This window comes from Aythya ferina (genome assembly GCF_964211825.1).
Source record: "Aythya ferina genome assembly, chromosome: 4".
NCBI lineage: Eukaryota > Metazoa > Chordata > Aves > Anseriformes > Anatidae > Aythya > Aythya ferina.
Window position 1 is genome coordinate 67,293,493 of NC_140300.1, and position 20,899 is coordinate 67,314,391.

General features: G+C 38.4%; 1 protein-coding gene across 1 annotated transcript in view; it reads left to right on the forward strand.

Moving 5' to 3' along the window:
- GRID2 (glutamate ionotropic receptor delta type subunit 2) overlaps window positions 1-20,899 on the forward strand; it is a 777,731-nt gene that overhangs the window by 528,840 nt on the left and 227,992 nt on the right. The gene's annotated exons all lie outside the window — the stretch shown is intronic.

Sequence of the window (20,899 nt, forward strand, 5' to 3'; positions counted from 1 at the left end):
TAGATAGTCTGGTGATTCTAAAAGAGCAAGCAGGCCAAGGCAAAGGTCATAACCTGTAATTAATAGGATTTAATTATAGGCTTTGGGCTGAAGTGGGATGTCTGTCTGTGTTCTCTTCTTATTTTTCCTTTCCTCTAACCTTTTTTTCAGTATTTTTCTTCATAAAACATTCAAATTGTCAGAAAGGTGAAAGAAACATCAAACATCCCTCCTCCCCCCCAGTCATATATCCTCGTATGCAGGTTAACCAAATGAAGTGAGAATTCAGTGGGGCTCTGGAGTGTGTATAGGATTCTTTAAGTGGAACTTCTTTTGGCTCAAGGACCTGAAGAGGTTTCTGAATAGAAGGATGTACAGATACACAGAAGATTTTTACTTCTTGTGTTTCATTTTATTAGTTCTTCATTTTGTCAGTTCAATTGCTTTCTTTTGTCTTCCCTACGTTTCTACTGCAAGTATACTACAGAAAATAGATTGTTTAGCATAAAATGCATCTATATGTACATAAATGCAAAGCTAGTCAGCAAAATTCAAACAGTTTTGCAGGGTGCATATGCATACTACCTATGAGTGAAATAATCCTCTACTGACAATGTATTCACATGCTTTTATTAGCAAATATAATTAGCATTAAAATGTTTGCATTTAGTTGGGATAATTTAGGTACTTCCCTGGTATAGCCTGTTTTTTTCTGGAGTGCTGTCTGATACTGATACTTCATAAGTTCTCAGAGCATCTGAAATTGAAGCCTGCATTGTGAGTTTAGCAGTGTACATGATACCATGCTGGAATACTCTGAGAATTCAGAGAATTATTATGGTGAGAGGAAACACAGAAATAAAGGTCTGTTTTCTCTGATTGTTCAGAGGGTTTTCCAGTATGCAGTAATAGAGGATAAATCACAAAGGGTTCCAAAATTTGGAGAAAATAAGCACAGAGAGCATGTCCAGCCAGTTTGTTACATGAAAGCATCTTGGTTGTTGTAATTATTTGCTTCGCTATGAATAGTGAGCACTACAGATTTTGAAGGCAATAAATTTGTGAAAAGAACTGCAATAAAGCATGTTGTTATGAGAAATGTTAATTGTTTGTTGGAATCATTAGAGAGTTGTGGGAAAGTAATAACAAAAGAAGAGATAAATCAAAAACTGTGTTATAGAAAAAGTTAATGGTTTAACCACCAGGAATATGTACAGCGGCTTAGTCTCAGCTAAATGTGTCTGCAAGTCATTTCAGATTTGAAATGAAAACTTTCTCAGTAAGTTATTCATAGCTGAGTTGTAGATCCAGTGGTAAAATTTCATGCTTTCTCTAAATTAAAAGGAAAAACTGTCTTATTAATCAGAGTGAAATGAGGCTAGCCACTATGGTTAATGTGCTAATACAGTGTTTAAAAAGAAAAAAAAAATAATTTATGCTATGATAAATGTTAATTTGAAAGCAAGACAGACTATACCAGTTCCATAATTAACTGTAAATGCTTTACCCCAAGGACTTTGTTTAGAGCAGTAACTGATTGAATAGAAAGGATTGAATAACTGTGACTAAATCAACAGGTCTTAAGCAGCTTATGCCCAAACTTCTGTTCAACCTGTCTCTCCCAAGCATTGCCATGGTACATCAGCAATTAATATCCTGAGGAGAAGGCGTGTTCTTGCTTTGCTTTGTAGGATCTAAACTGGTGTGCTGATATTGCTCTGTGCTCTGATGCGCAGCCCCGTGCAATCAGTGAGCTAAAGAGTTTGCTTCTTGAATTCAAAGTTCACATCCAACTTCAAATCTAATGGAAAAATAGTTCACAGTGAAAACTGTGTTCCATCTGGGGGCTTGACCTCAGGTTAATTGTGGTCACTGTAGGATAACTGACTTTTTCACTGTAGCGCTTACTCATGCTCTGGTTTAAATATGTTTGAATTATTTAGGTTTCAGGGTTGGTTTTTTGTACCACCATATATCTTTCACTGCATTGCACTGTGGACATTTGCTGCCTTCAGTACAAAGCTTGATAAACTATGAAAAAAGACAAACCTAATTAAATGAGAGGTAACCACATGAATGTGTGTATGCCTGGGATGGATTTTTATTTATTAAAATTAGCAAATTAGACGCTAACTTTTCTTGGTTGTATGTTTTATCTGCCTTGAATTGTAAAGCTATACTTCCCTCGTAGTCCCCTCTGTCCTGTCCTTTGCATTGGTGTTCTGTGAGGAAATACACAGTAACACAAGAAAGATGAGTTGCTCTGCATCTAAGTCCAGGAAAATATCAGTATCACAAGAGCTGCAGTGCATCAGAGCTCTGAACTGAACGTGTTATTTTTCAGAAATATTTGGAATAGCCCAAGCATCTCTGTATAGAATCGTAGAATATCCTGAGTTGGAAGGGACCCATGAGGATCATCAAGTGCAACTCCTGGCTCCACTCAGAACCATGCAAAAATCAAACCACGTGTCTGAGTGTTGTCCAAATGCCTCTTGAACCTTCAGCAGGCTTGATGCTGTGCCCACTGCCCTGGGGAGCCTGTTCCAGTGCCCGAGCACCCTCTCGGTGAAGAACATTTTCCTAATATCCAACCTTAACCTCCCTTGACACAGCTCCATGCCATTATTTTATGATTGTTTTCAGACACATTCTCATGAGTAAGTTCTGCTTCTGCCCTAGTAAATCTATAATATCATCACGTTACCCTGGGAATGAAGTGAGAGCACTGGCATGTTGCAGCAGTTGGCTGAAAACAGTCAGCTTCTGCTGTATGAGACAGCACCACGGTTCCTAGGTCTGTAGATACAAATTTGTTCCTACCCTTAAGATTGAGGCAGCAAGTAGACCTTTAGGGGTATTTCCTTTGCACCTACTTTCCACTATATATGTATTAATACATATATATATATATATATATATATGCAAAATCTTGTTTCATCTTAACTATGTGTATTAAGATCTGGGAATCTTAGCACTTCAAGTATACATTGGCACAGTTCTGCTGACTTAACTCTCTTTTTAGGGACTAATTGGGTGATGTAACATTAGTTTATCGGACCTATTTTACAACTTGGTACATATTTTACACAAGAGAAGTCTCTTGTGTAACTGAACATTACACAGCACATTCCCAGGTTATGTATGGACTGAATCATTTTATACATTTTATATTGGCTTCACTGTCTCACTAGCCAACACAGATCCTTCATTTCTGAGCTTTGGATGCGGTCATAAATAATTCACATATAATACTATAATCTCCTTTTACTAGGCTTTTCTGTGCTGTCATGGAAACAACGTAATTTGTTTTAGTTTGAATAAAAGCTTCATAAAATCATCTTTATAAGGGATATAATTTGGTGCCAAATTTAATGTGACCATGTTATCTGTTTTCTGTTGTTTTATATACCATCATTTTGAGAAAAGAGGAAGGCAGTGGGCTGAAAAAGAAGGTGCAGACTTTGAAAGATCTGTGTCCCCTTCCTGAGACTGAAGCACAATAGAAAGGGAGCCAAGTTGTGTACATTGCAAAAGGCTCTTTTCTGTCTGAGGTTCTTTGTTGTCTGAGGCTCAGTGCTTGTCTGTTCAATATTCACAGAATTTCCTTGTTGTTTCCTTCCCTTTAGGAAGGTGTCATTTTTGCTTTATTTTATAGGTTATTTTTCCAAAATCAGGTATACTGTTCTGGATATATTCTTTTGTATCTGCAGTTAGCAGCACTCATAGTAGCTTCTGAGTAATAATATCTCAGTAGTGCATATACAGAACATGTATAGAGTTTATTAGAAAGTAATTTTAATCCAAATGTAGTGTGATGACTCTGTTAATATTCTTTCTTGTCCTTTTCCTTTTGGTTTCTTTCAACTTTACTCCATGCTTATACTTTCAAGGTAGTAAAATTCCAGTTAAATAATGTGCTTGAGATGATGGAGAAAGCTTTGCAGACTAAAATACAGAAAAATCCATGATGATTGCATCAATGTTATTCACTTTATTATCTGATTTAATACCTCTAGGTGCATTCATGCTCGTATCAACACAGGCTCTAACGGAGACAGGCCACAGGCAGTGTTCAGTCAGTCTTAACAAGGTTTGAACGCTGGTTAAGTGCTTGCTTGCACTCACCAGCTAAGCTGCAACTGTGCTGGGAAACTGGATGTTACCTTCACTGGCATGAATATAGCTGAGAATGTTCCTGCTTTGGTAGAGTAGCTGATGGACAATACCTTCTTTCCTGCTTTCCAAATCTGGAGACTGATTTCAGAAAATTCAGTCACTTTTTTTACCTCCTCATCATTATCATTTATTTGTAGTAATGTGTTTTCCAGCTGAGTCAAGGACCAGAATCCCGTTGAGAACAAAATTGTATTAAAGCCAAACAAAAACAATTTCCTGTTGTGTTATGGTCCACATAACTGCGTTAGCATGTTTCACAACTGTCCCTTTCAATATTATGTACCCCTGGAAGGAAGGTGCATCTATGCATCCTCCTCTTCCCCATTTATTTGTGCCTTGATCACCAAGGGGATAATGTGACAGAACCTGAAGTAAGCAGAGGGGAACCAGCCTCCATACTTACAGCCTTGAATGTCTCAGTATTGAATTGCAACTGCAGTGAGTGGTGTAAAGGCCAGGCTCCATGTCCCAAGGTGAAAGAGCATCTGCTAATAGAATCACAGAACCATTAGGGTTGGAAAAGGCCTCCAAGATCATCTGGTCGAACCATCCCCCTACCACCAATGTCACTCACCAAACCATGTCCCTAAGCATCACTCTCAACCTTTTCTTGAACACTCCCAGGAGCGGTGACTCCACTACCTCCCTGGGCAAACCGTCCCAATGCCTGACTGCTCTTCCTGAGAAGAAATGTCTCCATTTTCAACTTAAACCTCCCCTGGCACAACTTGAGGCCATTGCCTCTAGTCCTCAGACAGAGCGAAGCCCCAAAGACTTTCAAACAAAGGTGGCAGTCCATGCACTTTTTTCAGCTGGGTGATGCCAAGTACGTTTGTGCTTTAGATGCCCCTTAGACAGGTGAACTACAGGTGTGCATGGCTATGGGGAACCTTGGTGTGTGTGTAAGGATGGACATGTGGTGAAGTAGACCCTGGAGCTAAAGAAATGCATGCTGCTACCAAAACCTGATTTTCTGCTTACAGCATGAAATGTTTTAAGATAAGAACACTTACTTAAGTTGCATTAGGTAAAGCAGTATGATTTTTCATTCCTTTCATTCTAACCTGCTTATACTGAACCGAAGCAGGAGTTCTTGTCATGATACCTCTAATCCTAGCTACTCTCAGGTAAAATTTGATTTTGGGGTTTGAATGTACGTATTTAAGTCAATTTTTTTTTTGTTGCATTTGTTCTCAAAGTAAAGGCAAAAATTATAGTCCTCTCTTTAAAATGTCAAAGTATAATCATAAGAAGAGTGATAATTTCTTGCCAGAGAAGGTATCTCATTAGTTTCAGTTATTGCTCAGTCATGTGCTAGGGTGCCATTGTTAGACATACAAGCATAGAAAAAAGAAAAAAAATATATATATATATACACAAATGTATTTTATTGCCATAAATAATAATAAAAAGAAGTAATCTATGGGTTATTGACACATTGTGGAAGATTCATATTTTGACAGAAACATGGCACTGCTCTGCTTTTATCTTTTGCTCAGGAGGGAGTGAAATAGATATACAATAAGAAATTTTGATTGCCTCTTTTTGTTTTGGAGACATGTTGTGGCATGCAGAGGGTCATGGGTCAGAGTTTGAATCATTTCTGCTAGAGGGAATTTTCTATGAGGTTTGTGAGGAAAACGTCCCCTCAAACATACAAGCATCTTCAGATTGGGAAAGTAACCCTGAATGATGGTTGCTCCAAAATCCTAGAAAATACTTGGATTAAGTAAATTTAGGGACTGGAGTATAAATGTTGTAAAGGACATCTTCACATGTGCAAAGATGCATTCCTGATCCCTGTCAAAAAGTTGACCATAAAATGTATAGGAAAAGACATGGTAGGACTGTAGTGCACCAAGAGGACTAGATGTGTGGTGAACGAATATGTGTATACATGAGTTGTGTGTCATAAGACAAGATAAGAGGAAAATAAGCTCATTTTGTTTTGTAGGCGCAATGGTATGTTTACAGATGGCTGTATTTTGTAGCCATTATAACAAGCGTCAGACATTGCAATAATGAAGCTTTCTGATATATGTTTCCAGGATGCCAGTGCAGAAAATGATCTTTAACTTCTCTTGCATACTTAAGAGTTTTTGTCTTTCATGAGCTTTAGTGCATATCCATCTCTCACAAGCTTTAATCCATATTTATTTAAGTCCCTTCCTTTCCCTTCTCTTAGTTTCTACTTGATCATAAAAGAAATTTTCCTTTTTTTTTTTTTCTCTTTCGTTTTTCAGAATTCTCTTGATTTCTGTAGTGAAATGCTTAGAGTGTGCATAAGAAAAAATTACTATAAAAAGATGGGTTATGGAAGGCAATACCAATCAAAGTGATGAGCAGTAGAAGTAAATGTGTCAAAGTTTCCCTGGATGCTGTTGCTCTGATGGCCAAGTAGAAGGTGGCATCTTGCTCAGTAGAGGGGCAGCAGTCAGAAAAGCTGGAAAAAACAGGGGGTAAATACTTAGAATATATAAATAAATAAATATGAAATACTAGTTAAGGCTCTTCAGGTGCAGCCTTTCCCGTGCCTCTGAAATCAGGCAGGGATATGTTTCTTTTCATCCTGATGGAGCTTCAGTGGTGGAGATCAGTCGTGGTATTGGCAGATGAGAGAGCATCAGAACTCCAGGCAGACATCCAGGGCTGACAGGGACATAAGTGCCCATCAGCAGCTTAGGCAGTGCCATACATTGGCAATGGTCAGTCTGAAGAAGAGAAGGCTCCAAGGAGACCTCATTACAGCCTTTCAGTGCTTAAAGGGGGTTTATAAAAAAAGATGGAGAACAACTTTTTACTTGGACAGATAATGACAAGACATGGGGGAACGGTTTTAAACTAAAAGAGGGGAGATTGAGATTAGATTTTTGGAGGAAATTCTTCACTCACAGAGTGGTGAGGCCCTGGCACAGGTTGCCCAGAGAAGCTGTGGATGCGCCATCCCTGGAAGTGTTCAAGGCCAGGCTGGATGGGGCTTTGGGCAACCTGGTCTAGTGAGAGGTGTCCCTGCCCATGGCAGGGGGTTGGAACTGGGTGGTCTTTAAGGTCCCTTCCAATCCAAGCCATTCTGTGATTCTGTGATATATAAAACACTTGGATGAAATAGTGTACTCCTAAATGAGGCAATGGAAATGTTTTCAGCACAGTTAGATAGCAGTGTCTGGGCATTTATGCTTAATTGCATGGCAGATGTGCATCCCATTCCAGTGATCTCTGTCTCTTGTTGCTCACAGGTGAGGTTCCTGGATAGGGAAAGGTTTTTCCCCATTCCTGTCCTTGACTTAGCTTTGGGAAATGGCTCAGGCAGTCGCCTGACACATTTGACACATCTCTACTGTGCTGTGCCAGCCTGTCTGCCTGGGATGTGTTGGGATGTAATTGGACGTGAGATGGGCCATAATTATGCTCACACATTCAGAGTTTTGCTTAGGTCAACAGCAAGTTTCTCTGTAATTTATTTCTTCATGACAGATGTGTAGTTTTCCCACATCCTGCACAATAGACCAAATAATGACCTTCCAAAATTGTTGTGATTTCTTTCTTTCTGCCTTTCCTTTTCTTTCTTTCTTTCTTTCTATTTTTTTTTTTTTTATCTGGCTTAGCTTTTGTTGTGGTTTAACCAGGCAGGCAGCTAAGCACCACACAACCATTTGCTCATTGCCTACCCTCCCAGCTAATGGGGATGTAATCAGGAAAAAAATAGTAAAAGCTCCTGGGTTAAGATAAAGACAGTTTAATGGGATGCAAAAGGAATGGAAAATAGTAATAACAATAATAATAACAATATACAACACAAGTGATGCACAGTGCAATTGCTCACAACCTGCTGACTAATGCCCATTCCATCCCTAAGCAGCTGCCCCATGTGCAGCCAACTGCCTTATATTTACTGTCCAGCATGACACCACACGGTATGGATTCTCCTTTTGGCCAGTTGGGGTCAGCTGTCCTGGGTCTGTCCCCTCCCAGCTCCTGCTGCACCCCCAGCCTGCCCGCTGGCAGGACAGAAGCTGAAAAGTCCTTGGCTTAGTGCAAGCACTGCTCTGCAACAACCAAAACATCAGTACGTTATCAACATTGTTCTCATCCTAAACCCAAAACACGGCACCATGCCAGCTAATTAGAACAAATTAAACTCTATCCCAACTGAAACTAGGGCAGCTTTCTACTCTGTCTGTATATTTGGAGACTCACAAAAAACTCATGACATACTTACTCCCAGCTGAAAATATAACCTTATAGCCAACTTGTTTTCCCTATCAATCAGTCTGGAGAGAATAGTGCTCTATCTTGTTGATCATTCTTGTGTAAAGCTCATGTATCACTTCAAGGATTGTCTGACTATTGGTTCTGTCAGTTTGCTTCTATCACCGTCCAAAAGCAAAGACCATGTGCACATAATATTAATAGATGGAAGAGGAGATATATATCACAGCTCTGGTTCACGTTAGTCAAAAAGGATGATTGAAAGAATGCTACAAAAATGCAGTGCTTAAAGGTAAAAAGATGTTTGACAGTACCTAAGGGAGAGAGAAATGTGATTCTGGAAAAATTATGACAGTCTGTATGATGTGCCTTCCATAATTTACATCAGGGACCTGGACCTGTAGTCTCTTATATGGATGAGTTATTTTTCTCACGTGAGTAATTTTGACTGAGCAATTATATTGAGGAGCTGTTGCCATAAGTATGAGTCAAGATACTGATGTTTATCAGTCTCAACTCCAAAAAACAATTAAAAATTATGCCATCAGGTTCTTTTTCATGAAGAAATACAGTCAGAATCCAGGTTTAGGCTGATATGATCTTTAATGCTTCTTTTTGCAAAAGCATTTTTCTTCCTGTTTCTTCATAGCTCCTTTTACTAAGGCTATCACCTCTTTCATGAATGCTGTTAAAATGCAGAACCAGTTTTCTTTTTAATAATGTGCGTGTTGAGGTGTTTTTTTTTTGTTGTTGTTTGTTTTTGTTTCTGTTGTGTTTGTTTTTGTTTGTTTGTTTGTTTGTTTTCCTTTTCTGGAATGCTCAAATTGTCATAAAGTTCTCCTACTCTTTTCACTTTCCTCCATCAAATCTTTCTAATTTATTTTTTAAAAGATGATAGCAGGGATCTAATTTAAGCTTCTTTGTTCAGTAAGTGAAAACAAATGAGCAATTGTTCCACAATGAAAATTCCTGAGAAATAATTCTTATCGCCTTTATCCCTGGAAATTATTGAAAAACTGCACAGAATAGCACAAATTACAATTTCTTTAAGTATGTTATGATGTGTTTTTTCTTAAAATTGCAACATTTACCTCTCCTATAAAGCCTTTGCATTCTGTTTTTAACACCTTAAAACAGAAGTTATTTGTAATACCTACCCATAATTGAGGGCTAGAAAGTTTCACCTGCTTGTGTGAATAAGCACTTGTTGGCTGGTTGTGCTGTTCAGTAGCTGGTTAGGTGTGATCTGATCTGCTAGCATCCATCCCTTATTATTATTATCAGACATAACATTACATAGAGTACTTTGTATTCAGTTTGAACTTTATCTTGATAACAACTTTTAATGAAATACCTGAATGATTTCAGATCTAAGGTAAGCAGATGGAGCTTTGCAAATAGATTTATTACCAGCACCCCACCTGCAGTGCTGCATTCAGCCCTGGGGCCCCCAGCACAAGAGGAACATGGACCCATATACTGAGTTCAGAGGAAGGCTATGAGGATGATCAGAGGGCTGGAACAACTCTCCTGTGAAGGCAAGCTGAGAGAGCTGGGGTTGTTCAGCTTGGAGAAGAGAAGGCTCCAGGGAGACCATATAGTGGCCTTCCAGTATCTAAAGGGGACCTATAGGAAAGCTGGGGAGGGACACTTTGTCAGGGAGTGGAGTGATAGGACAAGGGAGAATGAATTTTAACCTATAAAAGGGTAGATTTACATTAGATACCAGGAAGAAATGATTTCCTGTGAGCTTGGTGAGGCACTGGAACAGGCTGCCCAGGAAAGCTGTGGTGCCCCATCCATGGAAGTGTTCAAGGCCAGGCTGGATGGGGCTTTGGGCAACCTGGTCTGGTGGGAGGTGTCCCTGCCCGTGGCAAGTGGGTTGGAATTAGATGGTCCTTAAGGTCCCTTCCAACCCAAAACAGTCTACAATCCGATGAAAATTTAAAACCTTTACGAAATAAGGCTGCTGGTGTTTTGATTCACACCTTTTTGAAGACTCATTGAGTCCTTATACAGATCTCCTGGATTTGCAGAGGCTTTGGACCATTACTAAGAGTGATTGATATTGTTGCTGAGTCATCAAGCCCAGAAACAAAAATGGCTGATGGGCTTCGCATGTGATACTGCTGTTTGGTAGTCAGCATATTTTCCGTACATTTACAACAGATTTTATCTTGGTACATATAGTGTTGGGAGGATTTTTTTGCAGGGAGCTTCAAGCCTGCAGCCAGTTAGAACTCTATTAAACTGCTCTTGATTCTTGAACTCCTATTACCAGAAAATAAATAAATAAAGAAATAAATAAATGCTTTCAGCCTGCTTACTTGGAGAGGAGCTGAATGCTAAGTTTGTGTGCAAGTCAAAAATGTGGGCTATCTCGCTTGAACCTTTGTTGTTGCTGTTCTCTACAGATATGTGAAATGACAGGAGAGGCACCTCCATAATGCTGAAGAGCAAAAAGAGCTGATGGCTTTAGTGATATTTTGTCACTTGAGCAGTGACCTTCGTTAATAACACCTGTGATAGGAAAATGAAATACTTTCTGTTTCAGTAATGTCAAGCTGATGCTTGGCAACAAATGCTTTTAAGGCAGACAGTGAAGAAGAAAAAAAGAGCAGCACTGTTACATTCTGCAGCACAAGATTTTTAATATTTCCCCTGCTATATAGGCAGACTGGATCTTGAGTTTACTAACAGATGTAAAAGGAGTTGAAAACACGTTTCCGTATCACTAAAAAAATACATAACATGCTGCCAACATAATCAGGGCTGGATTTTCAAGGCATTCAACTTACATTTAAAAACCTGAATAGAATGGGCAAGTTTTCAAAAGCAGTCAGCATCCTGAGGAAAATCTGGCTACCTTATGGATGCTGAGTAATTCAGAAGGACTAGCCCCAAAATAGTCCCTTAATACTCTAGGAAAAAAAGAAGATGGATTGAGCCTTACATTTTCAGTTTGTTGATATAAATTTGATCTATATGTTTAGTAATTTTCCTCCCTAAATGCTTTTTAAACCTGTAAACACAACAGCACCCACACCTAGCAAAAGAGAGCAGAAGAATGATGTCAAATGGACTGTTTTAAATTTAATCAATATTTTATTTCCGTTCAGTTGCTGGAACTGGGGGCGGGCAGGAAGATATCCTCATGGAAGTTGGCTGCTACTAAGTGAAGTGGTATTTTGTCTTTGGGTTTTTCATTTGTTCGCTTTTAAGCAGTGACATACCAAAAGTGTTTGGTCATACTACCAAAATGCTTTCCGAATCACTGACCCTGTTTCTTGTATTGCTGTTCACTGCTTCCCTCCTTCGAGTTCTTCCTCAACTCCCCTGTTTTTCAGCCTCTTTATGACAGTGGTTTCCATCCTAATTATCTGTTATTCTTCTTATTAAACTGGTGTAAAGCAAGAGTAATTGTAGTACAATATGTAGAATTACTCAGGTGTAAAATCAGGTATGGATGAGAAGGGAAAGGTTATTTTAAAACACCACCCTTACATGATTCCTTTACAAGTTTTATTTGAACCAATGTCCTTTTCTTGACTGCAGTCAACCCAACTAATGCACACTGGGAAAGAGACTTAGAAGTGTACTTTTCTTCAGTTTTAGGTGTTCACTGCCTTACTTAAGTGGTAAAATTATCCAGTTAATCACGGTGCACAATTAAATATAATATGAATATACCTCCATGCTGGAGACAGATTTAAAGAGAGAGTAAATGTGAATTTACATATTTATATGAGCTACCAAAAGAGCACATATTGAAATTATGACATATATCATTTTATCATCTGCACTTTCTCCTGCTGCATTCAAAACTCTCTTCACTAGCTGCCTCATTACCTAAAGCATACATTAAGAATGACCCATCATCAAACTTGACAGTCCTTTTTCCTCCACTAGTGAAAGCCTAGAGCTAATGGTTATTTGCTTGAGCTTCTCTTGGCAGATTAACAGGTTGAAAGGCTTCTTCCTAACCACAAGTTTTGACATGAACAGAAATGTCAACATCAGCAAGGCAATTATTTTCCCTATATTGGAGGACATGTCAACAGCCTTCAGTCTGGAGATGGTTTGTTCAAAGGGTAGCTCTTGCACATCTTCGGGTGTGAAAGGTGGTGAGGTGTTAAAAAGCAAACAACAGTTGTGAGAAATCTGTTATCACCTTTTAGTCTACACAAAGGAGGAAACTTTGAGATTTCATCACAGATTTAGACTTCTTATGTTTGATTCTTCACCTTCAAATGTCATGACAACCAGCTTAATTCATAGCTCGTGTTCAACTCAGACACTCAAGTTTTTTCCTTCACTTTCTACCTTCCAAATTGACTTCAGCTTAAAAAGCAAGAGGAACAGCTGAGGAGCAGAGATCTTTAAGCAAAGTACTACTATGAAAAATCTCCAGTTACATATTGAAAAGATTCCAGTAAATTCTTAAGAAAAGGTAGCAGAAGCAATTGTACAACAGTAACAAATCTGAATTTACATGAGAGTTTGAATCTCTTTGTTACTTTGAAATATGCAGTTTCCAGGTGGGAGGTACGTTATTTTTCACTGAGAATACCATTTTCCTACTTTTTAGTGTCTGTCTTTGAGTGCAAGTGGCATAATGTTGTACTCTTAGTTTTGATTTCAAGCAGAGTAATTCAGAATAGAACTGTATGGTTTTTGCTTTTGTTTTGTTTTTGCATGTTTTACAGTAGATGTCACAGGCACTTTTTATAATGATAATCAAAACATAAATCAAAACATAAATTTGGAAATGGCAAAACTGACTATAAGAATAAAATGATCCTTAAAATGAAAAATCTTTCTAATGCTTATAATAAGTATTACTTTAAACCTGTAGTCTACAGGTTGACCTCAGAGGAGGATGCGTGGGTTTAGATTCCTGTAAAATAAACACATTATTAGCTCTTCTCAATGATGAAGGAAATGAAAAATTTTAAATGACTATTTCTACCAGACAGAAGGCACTTTTAGTGTTCTCAGTACAAGCTTATGGTCATATTCTCTGAAGTATTAATGCTGTGTTTATTTACAGTCTGGAACATTTAACTGTTGATTTGTTTTCTTATATGCCTTTAATCTGGGTCTGATTTCTCTACTTGAACAGTCTCCATCTCTTAAGATCTCCCCTGTATCTTAAAATCTTAATACAAGGAAGGCGAAGTCTTCCCTGGAGCTTTACTTGCTTTAAATATAATAAAGATGGCAAGCAAAATCAATGTAAAACTAATTATTTAGTGGAATAACACAATTTTATTTAGTTTAAAAGTATCATCTGTTGAAATAAATCTGGAAAACAAAAAGGAAAACTGGTCAAGTGGTTCAACTGCTTCTTTCTTTTTCAAAAGAAAGTGCTCCCATTAGACAAGCCCATTAATTGTCAGCTATCTCATCTGTGCTTAGAAGGACACTGAAAGACTTCGTTTCCCCCAGAGAGCTGTAGAAGCTTGCTTTTCAGTACTTGGTACCTAGATGATGAGTAGTCAAGGGAATTCGCTGTCAGGTTTCTCCCAGTGTATTCCATTTTGCTTATAAGAAACCTGAAGGAACAAAATCCCAGGAAAGGATGTTGCTCCATACCAGTAAAAATAATAAATACCGTCATGTGTTTTTTTTCCCCTCTCAAGTGTGGAAATGGTTAGAGATTAAAATTGGATTCCAAAAATATTGCCTTCGGTGAAGAGAGATTTTTATGAGCTTTAGTTTCTGGTGTGCAAGAATGAGCTTTACAAATCAGCAACTTATTTCCCTACTGAGAAGTTCAAAGGCTAAGACCAGAGACATAGAAAAGGTCTTGCTGTGACACCAGCAGGAAGTAAAGATACAGATAGCCTGATAAAACAGCAGTGTTTTAATGAAATAAAAGATAGTAGAAAAAGAAGAAAATATCCTAACAGACAGGTTCAGGATTTCCATGCTCAAGTCCTGCAGTGTTGAATTTGTTGTACATCTCTGTGCATTTACTTTTCCAGTCTTCAGCCTATCACCTACCTTTCTTTGTACTACCTGTACATCAGCGATGTAGCTGTCTTTTAGCTTTAACGTTTTGGTTTGCATGCTACTGTTTGAGGAGCCATCTAGACTGCCCTCGGTGCCCAAACTATTCAAACCACATTACTTCAGTTAAAGGGTATGCTGAGAAATGGCTTCTGAGTTCTTATATTTGTTTGGGGATTTTGCAGGGTGGGACAGGTTCCCTGTCTCATATACCTGTACAGGATAACATTTTTAAATCATATCTTAGTGATCAACAATTGCTGTGTTCCTGGGAGAGATGAAGACAACAGCAGTGTTGACTCCAAGATACAGGTCTATGAAAAGACCAGACAAGAAGTCTAATGATATTGGACAAAAGCAATTTATCAGTCTTCCAGCTGGAAGAGTACAGTATAGATTACAAGACAGTGTAAATGGGGCATATTGTAGATAGAGGATGTTTGGAAGAGGTTAGCATGAGTTTGTCCCAGCTCAACTCTTGGGAAAACTAACTGAAAAATCACTTTCTAAATGATTTCAGTACCAGTCAGTTCCAAAACAAGGGATTATGCAATGCCATCTGTTGGCTTCTGTGAAAAATCAAACAGAAAATGTGGTTTGCTTGGTGGCGGTCCAGCAGAAAGAGAATCTGCTCCTGGTGGGGCAGAAAATTAACACGAGGGCCACCTCCAGTTGGAGACACTTCTTCAGCATTTTGAGAAATGAGTCATGACACCGCAGTGGCTACTTGTAGAGAAGTTCCAGCTGTAGCAAAGCTAAAACTGGAGCCTGGGAGCTGTTTCCTACGTTTCAAACAGGAGACACTTAAGATGGCCAGATTCCTCATGTATCTTTCCATACATGCAGATGAATTTTGAAGATCCAGAATAGTTTTCCTGTGTGTCTGTCGCAAGGGTTCTTGTCTGTATCTTGTAGTTTTGGCTCATGTCTTCAGGCCGTATCTTATAAGGAAGGAGATATGTAGAGAATTTTTAATGTCATTTTCCAGGAAACTGCATGCCCCTTTTGTTGGGAAGCTATTTTGCTTTCTTGCTTGTTACTGTAAGAAATATTATCCTGAAAAGTAATGAGAATTATTATGAAAAAGGCTTGCATGCTGACAATGCTGCTGCTTTATTTGCTTTGGATTGTCTCGCGTTTAGTCCCTTTGAAGGTCTGAGTATGAACAATAGAAATAGCTGTGATAAATTGTCAGGCTCTTCCAAAGATTCGGAAGTTCTGCAGTTACTGCCAATGACAGATGGTTTGTCCTTGCTCATCACTTGTCTTCTTGACAGCATTTTTCTGCTCTCTGCAAAATCTCCCTTGGTGTGTAGTTTAATTCTTTAGAAAAAGAAAATTATTTTCTGCTTCATCCATGTTCTTGCTCATTAGTTCAATAGCACCCGTGTTTGACTAGGTGGAACACCTTCCTCATGAACCAGAAGCTTGACTTATTTTAAAAGGGTGTTAAGAAAACCACTGGAGTTTGACATGAGCGCATATCTGAAGTTACAAAGATGTTAAGAATGATCTTTTATATCTACTGCTGTGGATAGCACTCCATACTCGACAGGCTGTTTCGTTTGCTGCAGGATTTACGCAACTAATGACAGTGTTTTCAAATAGTACAGTGTGAACTCAGGTTGAGCAGTGGTTGAGTGGTTAGAGAATGAATCTTTTTAGCTTTTCCACAATTTCATGAAGTCAGTTTCAGAACTGGCCTGCTCGCATACTGCTTTAGTTCTTCCAACTGGAGAATTATGTGATATGTCAGTAAATACTAGCAGTCGATAAATGAAAAAATGCTGAATGGCAAAAAATAGAAATTGTTCATTTAAGTTGTTGGCTCTATTGGTCATTCTCTGCTTGTTCCCTGATTTAGTAGGGTGAGACGGAACTGTGAGTTGCTTTGGTCATTGGACTGCAAGGATGCAGCTCCCCAGTTTCTACTGGAGTTCATCTGCTTATGCACATTCCTGCAGTAAAGACACTCAGCAGCACACTGGAAACGCCACCGCAACAGTACAAAATGTTTTATTTTGTATTGTTTTCATTGTGAACATCAGAAAGGCAGCCAGCCAGTTTCAAATATTTACCCTCTCAATAAGTAGTCTGAACAACACGACAGTTGATACAGAATTACGACGTTTCTGCTGCTTCTAGCTGCTGCTAATATGATTCATCAGAGTTAACAAAGCAAAATATTGTCTTGCAGCCATGTTGGGTTAGGCCAAAGACTACTTCAGTGTCTTATCTCTAAAAGCTTCCATAAATGAATGCCTAAAGAAGAGTTAAGAATGGGATAACCATATACAGTACTGTGTTCTAATAGTCTCTCAGCTACCAGCTGTGTTTAAGTTGGGAGAGCCTGCTGTGTTGAGTATAGCTTTGTGTGCCTAGTAAACCACAGCTGGATTCGTGCATGATTTCCCCTAGATAAGTATAAAAAAAAGAATTTGTCAATATGTGTATGGTTTTATTCCTTTTCGGAAAGGGTTAGCTCCCTGCCATTTAATATCTGTGTAGGATTTTGGTGTTCTGCCATCATTTTGAATGCACGCTATAGTTTTTCTCAGTTTCATCTTAAGAGGTGAGCTATATAAACAATATGCTCACCTGCCTTCTGTCTCATATGGTAATTTCCAATCTGTCCCTTGCCTTTCCAGAGTGCACAGCACTTGCTTCTTGTCACAGAGCCAGCAGAACAAGCAGATGAATCTGAAACTTGCATTGTATTCACATAGTTGGGGTCTTGAGGTCCCTAGATCCTACACGCCCCCATCAAATTGTTTTATTGCTTCTAATATGCAGGATATCAGATTTCTGTTTCATTATTGCCCTTATGCCTTTGCAAGTGTTATTTTGTACATTCGTTGTTCCCTGGCACAAAACACAAGTTCATGTCAGCTCACTTGATATGCATGCAGATGTGAATTTCAACAAGAAAAAGATTGTCACTCGGATAACAGATACATTTAAACTTTTTGAACATATTAGCTTCAACAGGAGTATGTAACGAAGTTGTTTAGAAAGTTTCTACGACTTTTTTTTTTAACAATAGTGTTATTTGTTATCATCCCTTCCAAGTGAAGATGCAGTGGCTTTCTAAGTAAATAAAACAGCAAACTCAGTAGAAAGACAAGGGCATTATGGAACATTGTGTCATGACTGTAAAGACATGCCACTGTTTTGCTGACAGATAATTAGAGCTAGGCTGTGTTGCTGCTAGCTTTAGATTATATATATTTTTGACTGATTTAATATATTCAGGAACTTGTAAACATGTGCTTAATAACTGCTGATTGAGAGAATCTTCTGACAGTCAGATTACGCGTATGATTACTATTGGTGTTTGAAGAAAACTTCACGATTGATCAACTTGTTTCAAGCTTCACAGAATCACAGAATTTTCTAGGTTGGAAGAGACATTCAAAACTGAAGGAAAGACATATACAGTATTGTATTTATTTTTCGGTAAAACAGTGGCTGTGCCTGTGCATTCTCCTAATACACTGAAAAACTTAGCACAATAATTGTAAAATATCAGAAGGCTATTAACAATGGTAGTGATAATAGTGAAATGCCCTACAGTTCATATGAACATAGGTCAGAATCTGCACTGCCCAACTTCAGAGTCGATTAAACGAAAAATATTGGCCATCCTGGGAGAAGAGAGGTGCTGAGAGGTAAGGGACTGAGACACAGCATCCTGATCCTGCTGAAATTGGCAGCTCTTCTGTGAGTCATTTCAGGGTGACTTAGGATTTCATCGGTTAAGACCAGATGGACCAGCAACACAAAGATGGTCCTGAAATGCCAGTTGAATGCTGGGTCCCAGTTTAGAGGTAAATCTGTATTTCATCCATATTATTAATAATAATAATACTTAGCAACTTTCTTGGGTTATCATCAGTTGTATTTTTAAGCAACCACTTTCAAAAAGAGAAGTTTTGAATGGAAGCTTTGGGTGGATTGGCTAAGGAAAATGCCAAAAATCAACTTGTGACAGACTGAAAGGAAAAGTGAATTCTTAAATCATGGGTTATTCATAGCCCATCTAAACTTAGAATATATTTGTTTGAGTGTCTCTGAGTATATTACAAGTTCATCTCAGCTTGACACAAGCTTTTTGAAAATGGATTTAATATTAAATAGATTCATGAATGCATAAACTTTAATAGATAAAACATGATCTTTCTGCTGAGGAGTTTCAACTGCAACTAAAAAGAAAACTGATATATTTCATCTTATGCTTTGCAAGTTACAAATAAATCCATCATGGTTAGCCTGAGATGTTTGAGTGAGACCAGTCAGTGTCAAATTTAAGTGGTCTTTGAGCTGCGTAGAATAAAAATTGTGACTTAAAACCCTACTCTGTTATAAAGGCCTTATCTAATTGAAATTTGAGAGAGTAGACAAAGTAGTCACATGTAACCAAATATTTAAAAAACAAACAAACAAACAAAAACAAACTAACTGAAACTGAAGTTTTAATGTCAGGGTAAAGTGCATTAAAATCTGATCAGCAGATGTTTCAGGCACAAAGAAGTGATCAACCCCACTTTTACTGTTAGTAAAAACTGAATGGAAAGTGTTAATATACATTTAGTAGAAGATTGCTTCATTCTGAAGGTTCAGTTGAGTGCAATTTTGAAGCAGAGCAAGAGCTGAGGAGTATTCTGTAGAACATAATCATTTCCATTTCCCTAACACCACCAGGAGCCTTGACTCTGAAGATCTCCCTCTGACAGGTTGTCTCAGAGCCACAGAAACCTTGGGAGGCTCGTCTTGAGCACGGTAGTCAGGGCAGAACAACTGTCCCTGGTGGGATGTCCTGAACCCAGAAGTTTGGAAGAATAAACTTGGCAGGGAAAGAACCAGCAAAAAAATGATAGATTTTCAAACCTACTTTTGTTTCTGGATATTCTGCTTACTTTCCAGCATAAACACATGCAGATTGACTAGCAGGATTGTTTTTGCTTCAATCAGGTGTTGATTTGTTTTGTCTCATGGTAAATTTAAATGATACTGCTTATGTTGTAAATGGCATAAACTTTCTGTAGTTTGGAACTTGGGAGTAAATGCTGCCTCGAGAACATTATGATTACTGTTGTGTCAGTTTTTAACTTTTCTGTCTTCCTGGATGCATTTGTCTTCCAGCTGGTTTGATATGAGAGAGGTGTTACAAACGATGCTCCAGCTCTAACATCTGCTCAGGTCCTGTTGTCATGCCCCCCATCTCTTACTTGTTTTTTCTCCTTTTCCTTTCCATGTGCCATGTAGACACCTACTGTAGAGAATGCAAGAAAACATCAAAGGAACACGGCAAAATATGTTGTTGTCACCACAGAGAAAAAGCAACAAATCTAAATTTCAAGCAAAGCAAGAACCCTGATTCCTACTGCTAATAATACTGAAATTTTCCAGGAGCACATTAGCAGCCATGGCTTTCATTTCCTCTGATTTCTTATTGGCGCTCGGAGAGTTTCAAATAAGAGATCCGTTCATATACTGCTGCTCTTGTTTTTTTCCCCGGTCTCTCTAGATCAGAATTTCCAATCTTGCCTGTCACTGTAGTAAATAAGTAGTGACCCCAATTCTAATGGCCTCTGAATTAATAATGAAGGTTAGCGGTATGGGGTCTTTTGCTGCTTTTAAGGTTTGTAGCTGGTTAAATTGTTCTCCTTTGGCCATGGTACAGTATAAATTATAATCATCCTGGGCAACTACTATTAGTGGTGGTCATTGTTAAAAGGCAAACATGCCTGCTATACCAAGTAGTAACAGATCAGCACCAGTCATCTATTTAAACGTTATAACACTGCAAGTTCCAAGCCCTGATTCTGTTTTTGTCGTGTTTTTTTTTTTTTTTTTTCCAGGTTTTAAAACACTTTTAAGTATCCACTAGTTTTAAACTGTGAATCAAGATGGTTATTATACAAACAAAATTAGATTAACTTTGTTTTAAAACTATAACAGTGTCAATGTCAATTCAGTTTCATTTTGAGAAAAAAAACACAGAGGCATCCAGCCTCTCCTGTAGTTTTACTGGTCTTCATCCAATCAACGATTTCTTTTCTAGCTAATGAAAGAAGACCATTTGCATTTTTTTTCCTCTTTGCTTCCAGTGCAAAGGGGAATCAAATATGACTTGCCACAAAAGCGTAGTGAATTCAAGAAGGGAAATAACAGGGCTGAGTGAAAAATGAGTTAGGAAGTAAAATTTCAGGCCAGCATGGAGGCATCTCCTAGACTATTTTTCAGCAAAGGAAAGGACAGGGTGCATGGGAGAGGGATTTGAGGCCCTCTGTGAGCATAGCCAGGGACAGGCCATCATTCGTCATTCCAGTGACAGCACTCTTTCTCAAGAAAATTGTTTCCTCCCCATTCTGTACTTCTGTGTTTCTGTAAGTGTAATTTCTATAAGAGTTGTTGGCTTTTTTTTTTTGCTTTTTTTTTTTTTTTTCCCTCCAGCTCACAGACTTCCAGGCTAGGTATGCACTGGGAAGGCCTCAGAGGCAAGAGTACAGAAATCTGA